The sequence below is a fragment of the Pseudonaja textilis genome, chromosome 1, assembly GCF_049901715.1.
Source record: "Pseudonaja textilis isolate UNSWEBS1 chromosome 1, rPseTex1.2, whole genome shotgun sequence".
Taxonomy (NCBI): Eukaryota; Metazoa; Chordata; class Lepidosauria; order Squamata; family Elapidae; genus Pseudonaja; species Pseudonaja textilis.
The window spans coordinates 177,513,971-177,529,056 of NC_141990.1; the positions used below are offsets into that span (position 1 = coordinate 177,513,971).

At 41.5% G+C, this 15,086-nt stretch overlaps 1 protein-coding gene across 2 annotated transcripts in view; it reads right to left on the minus strand.

Moving 5' to 3' along the window:
* The window catches only part of MFSD6 (major facilitator superfamily domain containing 6), a 37,939-nt gene extending 23,829 nt beyond the window's left edge, over positions 1-14,110 (minus strand). Inside the window, exon 1 of one of the 2 annotated variants that reach the window (XM_026696893.2) lies at positions 13,805-14,110. The gene's annotated coding sequence lies outside the window, so the exon portion shown is untranslated. Of the gene's footprint in view, positions 1-12,871; positions 13,305-13,804 lie in introns of those variants that run through there. The other variant, XM_087919789.1, reaches the window with a different exon arrangement.
* Between the last annotated feature and the right edge of the window lie 976 nt (positions 14,111-15,086).

Consider the following 15,086-nt stretch of genomic DNA (forward strand, 5'->3'; position numbering starts at 1 on the left):
ATTAATGAATATTGGGGGGCCTTAAATTTTTATTGTGCCTAAGGCCTCACACAGGCATAATGTATCACTGAAGACAATTAGAAGCCTGCTTGTCAGCATTCCTATTTGTTTCTTAGCGATACATTTTCTTGCTCACTCTTGTTCAAGCACTTTTTTTCTCAGTGAAATTCCTCCATCATCACTGACATCTCAAAGAATGTTTCCTTCATCAAGTCCCCTGATTTGATCCATCAATCCCTCCATTTATAAAGTAGATTAAAAAAACCAGCAGCTTTAACTACAGAATGTACTTAGCAGCTTAGCTAGTTTTGTGAGTTCAAAAAAAAAAGGGTGCCAAGTGCTTTTCTTGCAACTACACAAACCACATGGCCAGCATCTCCTAAACTTTCCCCTTACTTATGAACAACACGCTCCATGTGGTGATTCAGGTGATTCACTTCCATATGCTTTTTGGAACTGCCACCATACTGGAACCCAGGAAGCTACACATCAGTTGACTCAAATCCATCCATTCACAGAGGTTGTGCTGTTTTCCGGAAGAGAAAACAGTAGCAGTAGAAAGGGATATATTTGCTCTTGAAAGAGGAAAGGGACAGCATCATTGGTATGCACAATGGCAGCTATTCACCTTACAAGGCCAAATGATGTCAGAGAGTGCTTCAAGGACTTGCAAGGAAATCAGACTTGTTTACTTCAATGAAAAAGAATTCAAAAAAGCTCACGTGCTGGCTAGCTTACTCAACAGAAATTATAATTAACTGTAAACATTTAAAATGCTGCCTAGTACAACACACTGATCCAGTCTTGTCTAAATTTGCAGCATGATTTCGTTGCAAATTAAATTTTTTATTATTAAATTTTTTAAAATTTAATAATGTTATTTAAGAGTTATTGTTTACAGTCACTAGCAGTCTTATCGAACTTTCTTTTCAAGTGCAGTTGTATCCTAGAAATATTTTGGGGGCAGTTTTTGTTTTTAACCTCTGGGAAAAAAATGGTTTACATTATAAAAACCCTGCTGTTAATTACCTCAGTTTTGCAGACCTTTCTATCAACATACACCAACCCACATTTTAAGTGATTTGGGAAAATTTACCTTAACTCTTGACTCCTCCAGGCCCCCACTGACTGAAGTTAGTGATCTGCCAATCAACTACAATAGGACATCCCTGTGTCCTATTGTTATGTCACAATTCACCCCATCTGCCTCTGTCAATGATGTAAAGAGATTTCAGGGTACACTCTCAACTTGATGGTAAGGTTATAAATTGTACCCATGTGTACTTAAGTAGCCTTCCTTTTTTCTTTAAAGTATACTAGTAATGGAGAGATAGCATAAAACCAAACATGGTAGTTCAGCACATTTTAAGGACTGAAAATACCCATATGAAGAAGACTCTGAATTAAAAAAAGAGACAAAATATTATTCACTGCAAGCTTTCATCACAGGTCAGGAACATCATAGGATAAGCTTGTCTATACTACATGTTTGCCCTTGGTTGGTGAATATCCGCTTCTAATACAACCACTACATATTTTACAATCTGATCTTTTAAATAATTTTTCTTCTGAATGTATCATGCTCTCAAACAGTTTTAGGCTGTTTTTGTTGTCACTGGTTGAAATAGTCTGAAAAGACCTGGAAGCTTCAGCCAGCCTCTTCAGACACAACAAGATTATTTATGCCCGAAAACTAGTGTGGACCTATTTTTTTTTTTACCTTTAAGTGCACACCAGAAACTCAGGGTTATCTTCGTATTTTCCTTTGACTATGGTAACAGTCAGACACTTTTTTCCAAAAATAATTTTCAACATGCATCCACATAGCTGCACAGCTGTGAAAATAAATGTTAGTTTTTAAAAATGAGCATAGCTGCTCAAATATAATTTACCGAGCCATGTATTCAGAACCTGAAACAACCTGCATAACCTGTCCTGTCTTCTGAATTCATCACAATTTCTTTCCTTAAGCATTACATGTTTATTAGGATCTTAACTTACATATGGTTATACTTATTTTCATTTCTCCAAACATGTTATTACTCCTTACTGCTTTATTGAGTTTTTATGCTGACTATCTCACTTATACAGCAAATGCAGGAAGCTTACAATATGATAAAAATAAAATACTATAAAATTAAAATTAGAAGAATTAAATAGAAAATTAAAACCAAAATGACATGGATCAGTAATGTTTTAAATGTTATTTTACCTATTGGCTATTACTGAAGTTAGACATTGGAGGAAGTGAGGTTAACCATTTAAAACGTTGATTTGCAAGCTGGAATAAAAGATATTTAAATAAAAACATCAAATATCAACTACTTAGATAGGAGGATTGCTATGGGAGAGAGACAAAATACTGGGCAGGGAAGAAAAAAAGGTAAACAATTTATTTTGCCAAAACATAAAGTAATATAAGAAGCTAGTCTTACACTGTCTTGAATCAGATTATTAATCCATTTATCTCTGTATTTTCTGATACTGACCAAAAGGGATTTATCAAATTTTCAGAAAGATATATCTAGAAATGATCGGATATTGTATCTGGGATCTTCTGCACACACTCTTATTGAGATGTAACCCTTCCTGAACCATGGGATCCTTACTGAAGGATGAAAAGGTGTTTTGGTTAGACTTTGTAGAAAAAGATAATTGTTACTTTTGACAGTGTATAACAAAAAGGGGAAAGCCCAATGTGAATCTCAGTAACCAATATATTGCTTAAATATGATGAGCACCTTTATGCACATTGTGAAGATATACTCCCAGGTTGTAATCTAGAATTTATTGTCATAAAAATGGAGATAGGATTAGAACCACAGCTGCTACAACAGGGTTAAATTACCCAAGACAGGAATTGTCATACATGTGCATTCAGACAAAAAGCTACAACTCTTACCTCTTTTAAACAATTCATATGTAAGTTTTAAATTTAAGTTTTATTAGCTGATGTAACTTGCACAATTTTAAATAACAGTGTATTACTTATATATTTGAAACAATGGTTGTAAATGCAAAGAGATAGGCTGCCTTGTTTTTAAAGGGGATATGTAAAAGAAGGTCTGTCTTTGAAGAACCCTTCTGTCATGCCCCTGGTGGAGACTTACTCTGAGGGTGAGGAGGAACAGCCAACAGGGAGTAGAAGTGTGGCTCCGGAGGTTGTGGAGGAGGCTGGGGAAGGGCAGAGCCTGACTGAGCAGTCAGAGGAGGATCCAGGCCCATCCCCTATCCATTCTAAGGCACACAGGGAGGAGAGGATAAGGGAGAGATGTGGTCTACTTGGGAGGAGAGGGCCTTGATCCTCTTCATGGGCTGCAGGTGTGAGAACTGCATAAGAGTTTGGACCTGCGTTCTGGCAAACGCTGGAGACAAAGTGTGTTTTATTTTGGTTTGAGGTTATCTTGGTTGGCGTCCTTCCAACAGACTGTGCGTTGTTATCTCCTTGAATTTGGTAAATACTTCTCCTGTTCCGCTGTGGAAATTTCACCATTGTAGTTTGTTTGGTTTTATTTTCACCTCATTAAATTTGGACTGTATTGCTTTCTTTTGAAGACTATTTCTGAGTACATTTTATCTCCAACTGAGAATTATTGAACATTGGGGCCAAGTTGGAGGCATTAAAGGACATTTATTTACGTTTTGGATTTTGTTACATTTGTGTTACACTCTGGGTCATCACACCTTCCCTCTGGCCTAAAACACACAATACCTCTTCCAAAATACTCTCATTTTAAAACTGTGTTGTTCTATATAAGAGCACACAGCACAAGCGCCAACTCATATAGATGCTGAGTTCTTTGTGTTCTCTGAGCTTGGATATTTTTTTGAAATCATTTCATTACCCAACCAGATGCAAACATACTGATGTTACTCTAGATGAGCATGCAAATGAAATATTTGCATGCAAACAATCAAGCACAAAGAGCACCAAGAACTCCATAGTTCAAGCCTGAGCTACAGATATTCTTTGGTATTTCTGTAGACTCCCCACTGGAGTACATTATCTATCTTCATTTTAAGGAAGCACCCTAAGAAAAATCAATAAAAATGCCAACTTCTTCATTAGGATACAGCTAGACCTTAACAACACCAATACTGGTATTGCTCTTAGTTCAATTTAATGGCAGATTTGAAATGTGTAAGTTTTAGTCCCACTGAAGATATTATAAAATAAGTAAATAAACCAGGAATAAAAGCCAATTCAAAATACTGAACTGCCTTGTTGATATATAGGTTGCTTTACGTTCATAGCTTCTCTCACTTTGTTACTCAAACCTATAATGGTATTGTTTACAGTAATAAATTATCCCATGATTTGGGGGGCAGGTGGCCTGGTTTCTTCTAACAGTAATATACGGACAAATCTATAACAGCTTTATGTTACACATGAATCAGACTTCTATAGCTTGGTCAAAAAATCATGTTCAGAATCCTGATTTAGCATAATATATGAATTAGATGATTGGTTTAAAAATGGGAATGGATCAGTTTCCTTCTCATGGTTGTACTTTAAGAAGAGAAATATATATTATCTCAAAGCTAGCTGCAGTTGTCCCTAGAATCTAAATTACAGTTTAGAAGCATGGCAGCCTTCAGATACATTAAGCTACACTAAAAGGCATCAGGCATCCTGGGGAGGTAAAGATGAGCACAAGCTGCCATCATATAATAAACAACTGGGTTCCTATGCAATCCTGGGTTTCAGTATTAGGAAGGAGAAGGGAAACTCCTGCTATTCATAATAAAGAACACTTATAAATGGGACTGAACATACTTGGAAAATGGCTTGAAGAAATGCTTGAAACCTCAAAGAAACAGTACTTCTTCTGTTCATTACAGCAGTCTCTCAACGAAGAGCAGAAAGGGCTGGTGCTCGGGTCAAGTACAATCCACTTCTTCCAAAGCTTCTTAAAGCTTAATGCAGTGGACAGACCCAACTATTGCTTATTACAGAACAACCAAGACTTAGACCAGGGGTATCAAACTTGTTGTCACAGCGGCATTACATAACGTATCAGGACTTTTTCTCCCTTCACTAAATTGGGTGGGGGTTGTTAGATATTCAATGGGAAAAGTTAGTGATGTCAGACTTCCCCCATTGGTTCATTTTCCAGGCGGGAAAATGAACAGCCGTCAGTGGCTGAAATTGTGGACAGCAGCTTGTAAAAAGAACAGCAGGCACACCGGGCGGCAGTCTTTTGTTTGGAGCTAAATAAAGAAATCCTTTCCTTGTACCGTTGTCCTGCCTCTTCAATATAGCCCATATATAACACTGGCAACAAGGATGGGATTCTAGAAGAGAACAAAGGAAACGAGGTGAAGACAGAAAATTCTAACAACAGAATGCTGCTATCACCGTGCTGATCATCAGAATGTCCACCCATGCTCAACCAGAACCTTTTGATCCAAAAAAGCATGACTGGGTCACGTACATGGGACAATTTCAAATGTTTTTAGAAGCGAATTCACTGCAGGATGCAACAGAACAGAGGAAGAGAGCTCTATTCTTGGGATATTGCGGGAATCGCCTTTACAAAATGGCTAGGACCCTAGCTGTTCCCAAAGATGTGGAAACAATGGAATGGAAAGAATTAGAGAAGATGTTAGAAGAACATTATGCTCCCGCTGCATTGTCACTGGCTCACCGACTTGACTTTTACTGCACAGAACAGAAACCAGGTGAGACCATAAATGATTACCTTACAAACCTACAAGATATTGCTGCAGGCTGTGAGTTTGAAAATGTGGAAATAACATTAACAGATAGAATTGTAGTTGAAATGAGGGACCTGTGATTGCAAAGGAAGAGATAGAATTGTAGTTGAAATGAGGGACCTGAGATTGCAAAGGAAGTTGATAACTAAAAAGAGCATCTCTTTAAAAGACGTAATAGAGGAAGCCCGAGCAGCAGAAATCTCAGAAAAACCAGCAGCTAAAATTGAGAAATCTGAGAGCATTCATTGAGCATGGGGGACGACCAGCAAGTATCAGGGAGAGGGGGAGATTGGAGAACTCTCCGAAGAAGAGGAGGAAGAAACACATAGAGTAAAACCTGATAGAAGATCAGGGGGGGGGGCAAGGGATGAGCCAGAGACCCCTATGGTGTGCAGGCTGTAAAGGGAACCACCCCGGGCAGTTTGCAAATTCAGGGATACAATCTGCTGCCGATGCAAGAGAAGGGGGCATATTGCTGAAGCATGTAGAGCAAATCTGCCAGCATACCCCAGTCAGAGACAAGCAGGGTTTTCTAATCATCCACGTGGCCCACAACAAAGGGGATTCCAGAGACCTCCTCATTCAAATTACAGGAGGGAAGAGAAAAAAGGAGAAGGACAGAGACTATGAACACACAATAGTGGGGCATTCTGATCACCATAAATCAAAGAAATCCAACATCACAGTGATAATAGGAGAAAAACCTTGTGGAAATTGACTCTGGTTCCTACATATCTATGGTGTCCTGGACAACTATAAAAGAAGCAATCCCTGGCATAACTTGACAACAACTAAAACCACAATGTTTAATACTAAAAGATTTCCAAGGGAACAGAATTCCCGTGTTAGGGAATTTTTCCAATAAAATTCAGAAACTTCACCAGTGAATTGCCTTTAACCATCGTGGACAAAGAAGTGCCAAGCCTCCTCGGAATAGAATGGTTTAGAGCCATAGAAGTAGAGGTGACCATCCACACCACACAAACAGAGGAGCACAATCAAATGAGAGAGGATCTACAGACTGAATTCAAGGATGTGTTCAACAGAACCCTAGGCAAGTATAAGGGGACCCCTATTTCCCTCAACCTTGATCCAAAAGTTCCTCCTGTCAGAATAAAACAAAGGCGAGTCCCTTTCTACTTGAGACCCAAAGTGGATGAACAATTAAATAAATTCATAGCTCAGGGAGTACTACAGCCAGTTGATCACGCTAAGTGGGAGACCCCTATAGTCACTCCAGTTAAGCCAGATGGGTCAATCAGAATCTGTGCTAATTATAAAATTTCAATTAATACGGCATTGCAACACAGCATGTACCCAGTGCCAGTTGTACATCTATTGCATTTAACAGGAAAGGGGAAATTTTTTTGCCAAATTAGACTTGGCTCAAGCCTATCAGCAGTTACCTGTGGATGAAGAAACAGCAGAAGCTCAGACCACTGTAACACACAAGGATGCTTTCAAATGCAAAAGACTGCAATTTGGGGTCAGCGTGGCCCCTGGACTATTTCAAAGCTTAATGGAACGCCTACTGCAGGGCATTGTGGGGGTGGTACCTTATTTTGATGATGTCCTCGTGGCAGCAGAGGACAAAGAACAACTTAAACAAAGACTAAGGCTAGTCTTGAGCAGATTCCAAGAAGCTGGCCTTAAACTCAAAAACGAGAAATGTCACATAGCAGTAGCAAGTGTTGAATTTCTGGGATATCTAATTGATGAGACAGGTCTACACCCCACCGATAGTAAAATAAAAGCAATTAAGGAAGCTCCCACACCAACAAACAAAATAGAATTACAGGCTTTCCTGGGACTTTTAAACTTTTACAGTATTTTTCTACCACAAAAAGCGACAGTTGCTGAACCACTTCACAGACTTCTTGATAAAAATGCAGAAGGGACTTGGGGGCACAGAGAAGCAACTGCATTTGAATCCGTAAAAGGACTCCTAACTTCTAACAGTGTTCCAGTACAATATAATGAAACATTACCTCTTTCACTAACATGTGATGCATCTCCTTTTGGGGTAGGGGCCATTCTCAGCCATAAATTCCCGAATGGCAGAGAATGTTTCCTAGCTGAACAGGGAATCCGCCATGCATTATCAGCACCTGGACACGCCTAGAATAACGGGGTGGCAGAGACAGCCGTAAGGTCCACGAAGGAAACCTTAGCAAATATGGGACCACGGAATTGGCATATGAAAATAGACAAATTCTTAATGATACAACATATCACACCTTTGGCCACCACACACAGAAGTCCAGCAGAACTTTTAATGGGCCGGAAGTTAAGATCAGAGCTAGATAGATTACACCCACACTACAATCCGAGCACACCTGCAGATTTGACAAGTAAATGCAGATATTTGAACATAGGTCAATCGGTCTATGCTCACAACTATGCAGGGAGGCCACCATGGGTCCCTGCACGAGTAGTGCAAGTCACAGGCCCCCGATCTTATAGAGTAAAACTAGAAGATGGGAAAATATGGAGCAGACATATAGACCAACTCCGGGGACTATTGGAACGGAATCTGAACGACCAGAAAACCTCAGAAACAGAAACACAACATAGAGAGGTAAGACCAACCCTAACAACTAAAATACTGAAAACACAAGGCTCCCCACTCTAGGATGGGACTCAAACTCAAGTATAGCGCAGGATAATTTAGCTGAACAGGGGGAAATCCATCAAAGGAACTCAGAGCCCTCTGTTCCATTGGAGCCAACCCCGCCCCTGAAAAACCCTGAGGCTGGCTCTGGAGTGACAACAGACCCAACTAGTCAGGTTGCCACTGCTGGGGGTGGAGTGTGAACTGTGAAGGTCCAGGAGCACTCACAGGAGTCCCTTCTACTTACATGATTATGTCTGTGAGTGAGAGCTGATTGGATGAATGCTTCTTCCAAGAGGGGAGGGGTGTTAGGTATTCAATGGGAAAAGTCAGTGATGTCAGACTTCCCCCCATTGGTTCATTTTCCAGGCGGGAAAGTGAACAGCCGTCAGTGGCTGAAATTGTGGACAGCAGTCTGTAAAAAGAACAGCAGGCACACCGGGCAGCAGTCTTTTGTTCAAAGCTAAATAAAGAAATCCTTTCCTTCTACTGATGTCCTGCCTCTTCAATCTAGCCCATATATAACAGGGGTGGCACCAGCACGTGACACATCCAGGCCGCAGGCCACAAGTTTGACACACCTGACTTAGATACACAGTAGGCAGTTCAGAAGCTGCCACTCAGTTTTGATATTAAGAACATTTGTTCTTGTCTCCAAAATCTAACAGTCTCTTGTAATCTAGTTTGGGGAAGCAAAGTATAGTTCTGAAAGGTAATGTTTCAACAACTACAATTAAGATTAACCACTGGACTGGTGTCATTTAAACTGTGATTAACACGAAGATCCTGAAGCCCTGATCCTGTATTTATGTCCATACTAAAGCAAAAAAAGGCCCTTATGAGCAGAGAATGACTGCAGTTCATCTGTGTAAATTATGTAAAATATGAGTAACTCCTCTGTTGCCAGACAATAACTTTCAACAACATACTACTCAACATGAAACTTGAATATATGGCTGGGGGAAAACCTCACTATTATTTCTTCTCATCTTTACCACAATAAAATCAGGAAGTCAAATGGATTACCCTAGAGGTTCTTTCTATAAATACATTTTAGCTATAGTTAACTTAACCCAATTTTCCATATTTGCATGAAGAAAAACTAGCATTCAATGTTGGGCCTATGCAATATATTAAGATAGACAGTGGTTGATTAATTTGTGGTGACAAAAGAACTATTCTGTGTTTGTTTACTATCAGGGTCTCTCAAGTCTGTGAATTAGAGAGCCATGGTAGCACAGTCATTATAATGTAGTATTGCAGACCAATTCTGCAAACTGCCAGCAGTTCAATTTTGACCAGCTCAAGGTTGACTCAGCCTCCTGAGGTTGGTAAAATGAGGATCCAGATTGTTGGGGGCAATATGCTAACATTGTAAACCACTCAGAGAGAGCTGTAAAGCACTATGGAGCAGTACATAAGTCTAAGTGCTGTTGCTATTAGCTTTGGGAAAACCAATCATTATTATGGTTATGGCAATAGCAAATGTTAAAAGAGCACTCTCAATTCTACACAATTAAAGCCATCTCTATATTTCCATTTCAGTGTGAGCATATACTGATATAGGGAAGCATTCTGATTATGCAACATCCCTAGGTCCCCTTTTCTTTTCTTTATAAGAAAAATGATGATGGCCCTTGTTTGTTATCCTTTAATGCAGTGCTTCACATTAATTGGGTGTTTTTTTCTTTGGGGGGGGGGGGGAATGAGTTCGCCAATCACAACAAGGACACTTAAACTGATTTAAAGTGTTTTACCTACATGGAGCAAGATGGACTTTCTGACAAGTGGGTTTGGGTACTGAAAGAAAACATTTGGGAAGCACTGCTTTAATGCAAGGTGGATACCCACTACTTGACCAGAAGCTAAAGGAAATTACACTGAGACATTGAAACAGTGAATGTGTTTTTATTAGAAAAGTAGCCTTAAGAAATTTAAAGATGAAGGGCCACTGCTTGACTGGAAGCTAAAGGAAATTACATTGGAAGATTAAACAGTGAATGGTAGGTTGTTGTTTTTTATTTACCTAGAGAGAAAAGTAACATGATTTTTGAAGAGCCATAACTCATTCATAAGGTACACACTTTAGGATTCTATTCTTGATATTCGTAGAAACTCTGGGGAAAATGCCTATCCAAAATCCCGAACACCATCTTTCTAGCCAGTAAAGATCAATGAAACACAATGAAAGCTGCAATCCAATTCTCAAATATTTGAGGTTGTACATCACCATCACACCATGAATACGGCTGACAGGTTAACAACAAATTATTGTTTACAGAGGGGTGTTTAGCTTTAAAGTTTCCTGTTCCCCATTTCTGCTCAAATAGGATATCTGCAATAAAAGTTTCTCTTTTAACCGAACTATTTTATTTATTCAGTAAAAATGAAAATGCTACCCAGTATTTGGACAGTATTGTCATCTTCTCAAAAGAGGTTGTTCTAACAACATTACAACAAATATAAGCAATTCAAGACCATCAAATTGATCCTTGCTATAACCGAGTTAGTGCTTTCTATCCTATTTTAAGTTGGAAGAACACTATACAGGTGTGCTATTTGCTTTTCTCATTGCAAATTCTTACTTTAGCTCTACCCCCTCTTTCCCTGTCATGACTAAGATCATGGGTAAATATGCTTAACAGATTTGATATACCTCAAAACTATCTCTGGCCTGTGTTGAGTAAAGAGAAAATATTACTTTAATAATGGGTACAGCTAAGGCATGCTTGTACCTGACTCCTACTTAGGCTGGGGCCAAAGTAAAAGCAATATCATGAGGAAGCAACATCAGGAGGAAACAGTTGTACACAGGCCATGATTGTGTTAATTGACTGCAAATGGGAAAAGGACTTTATGACCTCCAGTCACTCATCCATCATTATAACAGTAATAGAGGACTTCTGCTACCTAAATAATGGTTGTGTGGTACTAGAAGACAGAAATAAGCAGTGGAAAAATCAACAATGGGCCACCAAATTTCATGTCAGTGTAGTTTGTCAATTATAGGTAGAAAGCACTTCAAAGCATTGGATTTAGAGAAAAGAGTGGTATTCTGGAGTTGTGCTATTCTCATTCATGAAAGTGCCTTTAAATGAATTGTAACAAACCACAGAAGGCTCCTTCTGATCACAAGTTTAGTGTTATCCTAGAACTATGGTAAAGTCAAGAAGCAACTCAAACAACCAAGAAACATGAAGGGGGAGGGGAGAGAGAGATTGAGGGAGACTGGAAATTGGTATAAGAAAAAGATAAGATTTTTTTTCTTATACCAGTTCTTCCAAAGTAGCATGGATGTTATCCAATTTGGCTAGTGTGGACAACAGAATCCAATAGATCCCACTCCTTAAGGATTGATAACCTGGCTAAAACATCAACCAAGCAAGATCCAAGGTACATCAGGCTATGTATGCAGGAACACTGTTGTGACTTGTGGTCTGTTTTATAGTGGAAAGCATTGACAGGGGAACTAAAGACTACTTAAAGTGCTCAGGTACAGAATAGGGATGAGATGAAGGCAATTGGGAAAGCTGGGTGGGGGGTTTCCTGGAAGAAAGTGCAGGGGAGGAAAGGGCCATAATTTCTGATAGGGAAATGGTTCATCTTCCTAACCTTGGGCAATCCTAACCTATTGGTTCCTAACTGTTAAGCTCATCTGAGTGATTACAATAAAAACCATGTCCTGCTTTAAACCTAGTGACCATAACATACTGAGTTTGGCACTAGCTTGCAAAACAAAAGTAGGAATTGTATGCCCAGCCATAAGCTCATGAATTGATCTAGTGGTTAAGGTGTTGGCCTAGAAACAGAGGAAAATAAATTTTAGTCCTACCTTAGCCATGAAAGCCAGCTGTGTGGCTTTGAGCCAGTTTGACCCAGCTCACCTCACAAGATCGTTGTTGTGGGGAAAATTAGGGGGAGGAAGGAGTATTAGGTATATTTACCACCTTGTGTTATTTATAAAAATATAAATACATATAACTAATTCATAATATAGGTAGTCCTTGACTTACAACAATTCATTTAGTGACATTCAAAGTTACAACAGTACTGAAAAAAGTGACTTATGACTGTTTTTCACCTCTACGATCAATGCAGCATATCCCTAATCATGTGATCAAAATTCAGATGCTCAGCAACTGGTTCATACTTATGACCGGTGCACCATCCCAGGGTTATGTGATCGCCTTTTGTGGCCTTCTGACAAGCAAAGTCAATGGGGAAGGCAGATTCACTTTACAACCATGTTACTAAACAACTGCAGTGATTCACTTAACCATAGCAAGAAAGGTGATAAGATGGGGCAAACCTCATTTAACAACAGAAATTTTGGGCTTAATTGTGCTCCTAAGTCAAAGACTACACGTACAAACACCACATATCTATAGATAGCTGGACGATAGAGATGTAGACAGACAGAATCAATAAAAACCCCGAAGCCTACAGCAAAAACAACAGCGGGCGCGCCAGCGTGGTGAAAAGGATGCGACGCTTCCTCAGAGGACGCCGCCGAGCCCGTTCGCGACTAGCTTGGTTGCTTGCTCGCTCGCTTCCTCAGCTTCCAGACCAGCTCGGGGCTTGGCCATATTTCCCTTTCCCCTGGCCCCGGAGGCTCTGCGGAAGTCACCGCCCGGGCGATGCCGGCTCTTTGGCATGTGGCGAAAAAACAAGACGAGAGGCGGACTCCGGCTGACAGAAGAGGAGGATCTAGTCTGCGCCAAGCCGGTGCTCGGCGATTTCCTGTTTGCAAGGAGGATCCATTTGAAGCGGTCTTGGAAGGAAAAGCGCGAATTACAGAACCGTAGTAGCAATCCTAGGGGTCGGGAAGCCCGAGATATTTTCCTCAGCACAGTGGAGGCGGCAGCGTTCCCACTTCTTGAGAAAAAGTACTCCAGGACCATCATCATCCAATCCCGAGTCTAGAGTTAACTCCCAACTCAAGGGATTTATTCAAGGGATTTATTCCAGGTAAATGAGGAAATAAAAGAACGGCAAGGATCACCTTAATTCTTTCCCCTCCCGCCCGCAACTCTGTCCCGCTTGCAACCGAAGCCCTTCGAGACGCTTCGAAACCCGTTTTGCAACGCGTTCCCACGAAGCGATTGGCAGCCCCTGAACCCGAGCTCGTGATGTTGACTTCCAAAGCGACCGGGGTCTTAAATCGAAAGCCCGGGCCCGGGCCTCATCTTAAAGAGTTCGCCGGTCTTTCCTCCGCTTTTCATTCCAAGATCAAGCCCCGGAGTTGTTTCAAGCTCTCCTTGCACACCGGATGTCCAGGGCGAACGCTTCGGGTTGCAGACGCCATGGCTCCGACATTCCCACATATTGCATAGGGGCACTATCATCCCACTGAGCGCGGCCAGAAATAACGCTTCCCCGCCGGCGACCCACCTAACCCGGCCTGCCCGGAGCCTTTTATTCGCCGCCTTTTCCCTCGCGATCGTTTTCCCCCGGCTACGGCCGGGAGAGACTCACCTTGATCAAACGCGGGGCGCTGCCCGAGGCTACTTCTCCGTGGCGGCAGGCGCAGCTACGGCAGGTGGCGGCCCTCCCGGCCGCGCTCCGAGGGCGGCTGCCCAGCTTCGCGCACCATCGCCCGGTTGCTACCCCGGCGCCGCTTCTCCCCGGGCTTTTTGTGCGAGGCCAGCCTTCTCGGCTTGCAAAGTGCAGGACGGCGCCCAGGCGGCCTCCCTGAGGGGACTCCGGCTCCAAGGCGCTTCCAGGGAAGGCAGGACCCAGCAGCCGCCAGGTGCAACCATCAGCTCCGCCCTCCTGCCCAGCGCCGCGCCTTTTCTCCGCCTTCCCGGTGCGGCTGCTCCTTCTGCTTCCCTTTTTTTTTCCCTTTGCCGAAAGGCGCAGAGAGTGGCTCGGCCGCTCCAGCCTCGATTGCTTAAAGGGTGAACAGCCTTGGCTGCTCGCAGCAGGAACGAAGAGCGCCCGAAAGCGTACGCTGCGTTTTTGTATGAAATATTAAACAGATCGCCAGAAGGCCGCTAAGCATCTTGGCCTAATAAGAAATACAGGTAATCTTCGACTGACAACAGTTCATTTAGTGACCGTTTGAAGTTAAAATGGCAGCGGCTGATGATTTTTCGCACTTACGACCCTTGCAAGCATCCTTATGGTCCTTGTGATTGTAGAAAGTTAGCACCCACCCCTCTCCTAGAAGAAGGAAATATTTTGAGAAATATTAAAAAGGAAAAATGTTATATTTCCCTGGATGAGAAATGGAGAAACATACTCCTGGAAAGCAGCCCCCACCTTTCTTAATAGCCCTCAGCAAATGTCAGCACTTAAGAGATAAAGAGATAGCTAGCTCTATTCATAAGCAAATATCCTCACCCAAGATCCACAAAGGTAGGATTAGCCCTCAGCTACAACGGGAATTGCCGAAAGCCCCTTCATTGCATCACCCTCCAAACTTCAACCAAACTTAGCTCAGACAACCTACTGAGCCAGCTATGACTCCTACAACAGCCAATAGAATACAAGTTCTTGCACAGGAATGGAAGTTCAAGTTCAAAGCCTAAGAAAAGGTATAAAAACCCTTCACTCTCAACTCCATGTGGTCAGTTATTGAGTACCTAAGTGGTTCATCTTCATCATTAAACCATCTTTCCAATCAGCCTTCATTATTTCCAGTGTCTTTCTCTTGGCTTGGAACTGAACCAAGGGATATTTCTTCCAACATGATCAAAATTCAGACTCTGGGCAACTGACTCACATTTATGACCTAGAATGACCTGGGGTCATGTGA